General features: G+C 42.5%; 1 protein-coding gene across 1 annotated transcript in view; it reads right to left on the reverse strand.

Annotated features, from left to right (window-relative positions):
* SGK2 (serum/glucocorticoid regulated kinase 2) overlaps window positions 1-4,915 on the reverse strand; it is a 69,722-nt gene extending 64,807 nt beyond the window's left edge. Inside the window, exon 1 of the mRNA XM_061631555.1 lies at window positions 4,827-4,915. The gene's annotated coding sequence lies outside the window, so the exon portion shown is untranslated. The remainder of the gene's footprint in view (window positions 1-4,826) is intronic.
* Between the last annotated feature and the right edge of the window lie 1,085 nt (window positions 4,916-6,000).

Consider the following 6,000-nt stretch of genomic DNA (forward strand, 5'->3'; position numbering starts at 1 on the left):
TAAAACTCGCATCATCCCTAAACATTTGTCATGCTGGCCAAGGCTGATGGGAGTTGGGGTCCAACAATGTTGGGAAGGCCACAGGTTCTCCGCCCCTGTATTACATGTCAGCAAGTCCAGCTGAGCAAGTCCATTTCAGCAAGTCCACCTACTGCTGAGTCCCACATTCACTAGAAAGCTGCAGCTAATCCTGTCACCCTGACAAATGTACCTGTATGCAGGCCAAACAGATGTAATGCAGAGGTTCCCTTACTGGATCTCCCAACTTCTTTTATTTTAAAGCAGCCATAGGCAACTCCAGTTCTGATCAGTATATCAGCAGTGGGGAAGGGGGTGTCTAAATAATACCTAAACTGGTATGAGCCTCATAGCATATGTATTTATAGGCACAATATGGGTAGAGAAACATATGTTTGCAAACATGTGTTTGCCATATTGACACATAAGGTCTCAATAATGCTGTGCCAAACATTCTGTGTGTTTTTTCAACCACCCTCCATTAATTAATGAGAAAAGCCATTGCATTAAACATTAACAAAGGGGATAGAAAATGTTGGTGCAATATTCATGGATGGGATGGGTTTTTTTATTGCACTTACTTGACTTTTGAGGTGAACAAGAGTTTTTTAAGTGTCCTTTCACTCTGCAAACCATCTCTCCAGTGGTCTACATTCTGCAGCATTCCCAGCGTTCCTGAAACATTCAAGATGTCCTCAGGTGGGCTTTGCTGCAAGCATGGGAATGTGGGGAGGCTGTGGACCATGCACAAGGCAGCTGTTTATTGTTGTTGTTTAAAAAGTGAAGGGATTGTTTGTTTACATTTAGATAAATTCATGGAGATTTTTTTTAAAAAAGAAAAAAGGTTAAAGGAAAGACTTTCCTCAAAAACAAAATCAGCAAGTGCACCAGTCTCATGTGCTCAGTAGCCAGCTTACCTGGCTTCCATGCTTCATATAAAGTCAAAGAACATAAGAACAGCCCTGCTGATCAGGTCAGTGGTCCATCTAGTCCATTGTCCTCATTGTGGCCAACTAGATGTTTATGGAAAGCCCTCAAGCAGGTTCTGAGTACAAGAGCACTCTCCCCACTTGTGATTCCCAGCACGGACAGTGGAAGTAGAACATAGCTTATTGAGGACAGTTAGGGAAATAGTCCCAAGGAAATAAGTCATTAGTAATTCCTCTTGTAGTGTTTTTTTCAAGGCCATGTGATTTCAAAGATCTGTAAGAACCTGCCCAAGTCCTAATTCACACTTTCTGAATACAAGAACGGAAACATAGCCAACTTTTGAAATTTGCACTTCTTTGAATTTTGCAGTGCAGTTCTCCAACCATGTAATATGTGCAAAAACACATATACTAGGGCAAAGTGGATAAAAATGCATTTATTAGTAGGAATACAAAAATGTATTAGGGGAAACTGCTTTGCAAAAAATGTATATATTAGGCAAAGTTGTATTCAGACACATATCCGTTAGGAAAAAATTGCAGTAAAATGCTGATGAATTTTCATGAGGATTTTTTTTTTAAATCACAAACTGATGTGGAGAACTGAATTTAAGATTAGAAAAATAAGAAACTGACAGATTTGTCCATCCCTACCAGGGACACTTTGAATTTTCTTCCTGGGAGCTCTGCTTGGCCCTCTGTATGTGATTTTATTTGATGACATGTAGATTATTTATTAATTGCTTTGTTTTTAATTTTTTCCCTTGTAAGCTGCCTTGCAACAGCTTGCCCTAAATGGCAGCGTAGACATATGAGATAAATCAATGTAATATGTGAAATGAACCCACATTTCAATCTGATGGTGACTGATACCATAGGATCCATGATGTACTCCTAGTCTTGCAAAACATTAAATTATGGTTTGCCAAAAGCTTGTCCTTCTCCTCACTCCATTAGATGAAGCAACTGTCTGCATTTTCTCCAGCCTTGTAAAATATGGGATGCCCTTATGATGAAAATGTGTTAGGAATGTTTACAGTTCAGAAGGTCAGCTGGACCCCAGTGCTCATTTGAAGTGCTTCCCAGCATAAAATATGTTTTGACTGGACAACACCTGTTATCAATAGAAGTGTTTTGCTCAGCATGGATTAATATATTTGGGCTGGGGTCCAATGGTGTGGAGACGTTTGCTGGCTGCACTTCCTGCCTCCTTGCAATGCCCTTGACTGCTGTCATCACCATTATCTGCTGCCCTCATGTTTAGGTTTTTTTGCACACGAAAGGGAAAAAAATAAGATGGTGGCAAGCAATGAGCAACACAGGTCAGTAGCAGGGAAAAATATGAGGTCAGTAGCAGGGGAAAATATGCATTATCTATATGGGCAACTTACTTTGTAAGTGTCAGAAGCTGAGCTTTGAGACCCAAATAAACCACATCCAAACAATCTTTATCACAGCTATGTGCCCCCAGCTTAAACCATTGCTGCTGTGTAAAGTGTAGCACATGAACTCTGATGGGTCCCTGAATATGAATGCATGAACTGTTACCACTGGAAGTGTGTTGCTGTGCATACATGATTATATTTGGGCTGTCTACAGTCCAGTAATTTGGATACAGTGGTTGCTGGCTGCTCCCCTTACCTCCATTCAGTGCCCTGTTCTGCCATCATCACTGTCACCTACTGCCCTCGTGTCTTCCTTTTTTGTTCATGTGATGACCAACAGAGGTCTGCATCATGGAAAACTGCATGATGGGACACCATGCAGCTCTGCATCATCAACTTACTTTGTAATCAGGTGGCACTTCCAAACTGTTGCTATTTTCAGATGGGAATCAATTACATACCAGCAAATTCAATTTGTGCAATTTGGAGCTCTTGCACAAAAAACCCACTCCCTCCCAAAAGTTAACTTTTTGTGATGGGAAAATTCACTGGAAAGTAAGGGATATCATTTGCTTGCCACAATGTTGTCTAGCCTACCCACAAACAAATCAGAATGAATATTCAAGAAACAGCCAAAGTTGTCTAACCTAATGGTTGGGCAGCGGAACGTACCCAAAATAACAGAAGAAGAACCAAGGGACACTCTACAGAAACTAAACTTCAGCAATATTTATTCTCTGATTTTTTTTTTATGAAATCAAGTTTCCTCCCTTTTTTTATTTCTTTTCTCTTCTTTTGACAGGTCTGTCATGTGGCTCACTCCAAACGACAGTCTCTCCCTTTCCAGTCTGGTTCCAAAACTTCTGGAGGGCATTAGTGTGGCAAAGGCTATACTAAAGTGTATCTGCTGATCATTACATTTTGTTTTTATTCGGAATTAATCACTCCTTTTGAATGAAGCCATTTTAGGAATCACCTACTTTGTCAGAATATCACTTAGTCCAACACAGTAATTCTACATAATTTCTGTTTCTTTGTATTTATTTCCAAACAATCCAGGTCTTTAGCCCTCATTAAAAACAAGCAAGCAAACAAAACAAAACCCTGATAGCAAATTACAATTCAATCTGGAGACCCTACTTCACTCCTGCATCATCTTTTTGCATTGCTGCCTACCTGAAACCAGGAGATTATGGTCGATCAATACCTGCAATGGACTTATCTGAAGGTCTGCCCATCACAAATGTATTGTATTTTTACTGTATATTTTTTACTGGTTATTTCTTATGTAATTTTTTTTGTAATATGTTTTATAATATTTTGTTCACTACTTTGGGGGTATTTTGGCCAAAAAGTGGTATATAAATAGACTATAACAACAACAACAACAAACCAAGTTTGTTCTCCCTGATGATACTGGAAAGAAAAATTCTAGAAGACGTTTGCACTCGTAATCTGCAGTGCTTAAGCAAAAGCTTTCAGAGACATGAGATGAAGTAGACTGTTTTCCACAAAATCTCAAACCTTGTTTGGAAGGGAGCTATTGTCCTGTCTTAACTGGATATTAAGACATAACACTCTTTGTGATCCACAGCTTGCTGACCTGAAGTAAAATGATCAATGTCAAGGCCAGCACCAGGCATGACTGGGCTTTTGGGCACCAGCCTGTCCCAGGTTTGCAGCACCATAGCCCAACACCTGCCCTCCAGTTACAGGCAGCTCAGTGAGCTGTGCACCCCACCTACTTCTCATGGCGTATGAATGACCTAACAACATTGTGTGCATGCCTGCCATCAACCAAGATGCCAGTGGGGGTGTAAACCCCTTAGGGAAGCCCCAAGCATCACCTTGGGTGATGGTAGGCATACACACTAGTGGGAGAGGTAGGTGGGGCATGCAGGTGGTCTTATTGAAACTCGCACTGTCTGCATTGAGGTGGGGGGTGCCTGGGAGCTCCCTCTCTGTGATCCATGGTAGGGTCGGGTTGCAGAACCCAATGCTGCTGCGAATCACAGAATGGGAGCACCACCCTCCTACTCTAAGGGAGAGCCCTTCAGGGGCCGCTCTGGGCCACAGGGGTCCCTGGCTAGGGCCCAACCTGGCCACCTCTGGTGCCAGCCCTGATCACTGGGTGGAGTGGGAGTGGGGACAGATAAATAGGTTGCAGGTGGTGCCACCGGAGCAGGGCTTTGGGGTAGAAGTCCAGGGCCCCAACTCAGTAGAATGAGCCAGAGGAAGCCCCCCCCCGCAAAGCAAAGCTGGCTTATCATAGTCAATGAGTTAATACACACATTACCATCTAAAGACAGGGCCCCCCTTAAGATCATAAACTCTGGAGTTTAAAATGACCTAACTTCCCCATTGCCCAAGCAGATTCTTTCAAGGTGCTTCTGTCTATATTCTTCACAGTTATAGGATCAGTTTACCCCCAAAGCATGCCTTTCTTCGTGCTTCTTCAAAAATACCTCAATTAGTCTGCAGATCCAAAGTTTACCTATTATAGGAGGGATGTCTAGAAGGCAGGGGTCCCAGGATCTCTCAAGAAGCTGATTAATGCCATCTTCTCACTACAGTACTCCTGCTTGCAATCCTCCCTGTCCCTGGCTCTTAGCTGTTTTTGTTTTTATGAATTAGCCTGAAGGTCACAAGAATATTTTCAAGGAGTGGCTTATGCCAGGAAGTAAATTATTACCCTGCTATTGGCTCTGAAGGGGTGGAAATACTGAAGGTGGTAGTGGTGAAGGAAGAGGAGGAGGACAGCTTTCTTCACTGGAAGATTAGAGATCAGCTCAGTCCCACAGATGAAAATGAAAACTACTTAAACAAAGTGTCCTCTTGTCTGGAAGCAAGTCACATGTTGGGGCTGAGCGGAGGTGATTAAGGTGATTATTGCCTTTTAAATGCCAGCAGCAGTGACAGTCTGGGAACGGAGAGTGCTCATTCATACTGAGTGCCTTTGACTATGCCAGCCAGCCAGCCATGTTTATGAACTACCAGTTGACACCTAGCTCAGCGATAGAGCATATACTTTGCATGCAGAAGATCCTGGGTTCAATCTACAGGTAGGGCTGGGACTGTTCCCTCTCTGAAATCCTGGAGAACCACTGCCACTCGGTGTAAACAATACTGAGTTAGATGGACCAATGGTCTGACTCTGTATAAGGCAGCTTCCTATGTTTCTAGTCCTTGGCCCAGGGGTAACCACCAACAGTCATGCACTGCAACTCAACCAGAGTTTTATTTAGTGTGGCACCTCTTTGTGTTCCATGCACTATATGGCTCTATTTTTGGTTATCTGTTCATTATTTCATTTCCTCAGACGTGTTCACACGTTACACTGAACACAGAAACAAGCTGTCTTACTCTTTACACATGTACACTTGTTGATTTGTATAGTTCAGCTATTGTGTACACAAGTACACAGACTGTACACTCATTGAACGTTGCATGGAACTGTAGGAGTGTACATCTCAACTATTGGGTACACAGGTACACAGACTGTACAGTTGTTTAATGTAATGTGTGAACACCCGTCCTGTTAAACATACATCCTATTATGTGTGATACTCTGTCATGAACGAGGCATGCTCATAGTTCAGCTCTTAACATTGCCCTTTGTCTTCAACCTTCCCCTGTTGTGTGTGCGTGTGCGTGTGGTCCTCCAGATG

Source organism: Rhineura floridana, chromosome 6 (assembly GCF_030035675.1).
Source record: "Rhineura floridana isolate rRhiFlo1 chromosome 6, rRhiFlo1.hap2, whole genome shotgun sequence".
Lineage (NCBI taxonomy): Eukaryota > Metazoa > Chordata > Lepidosauria > Squamata > Rhineuridae > Rhineura > Rhineura floridana.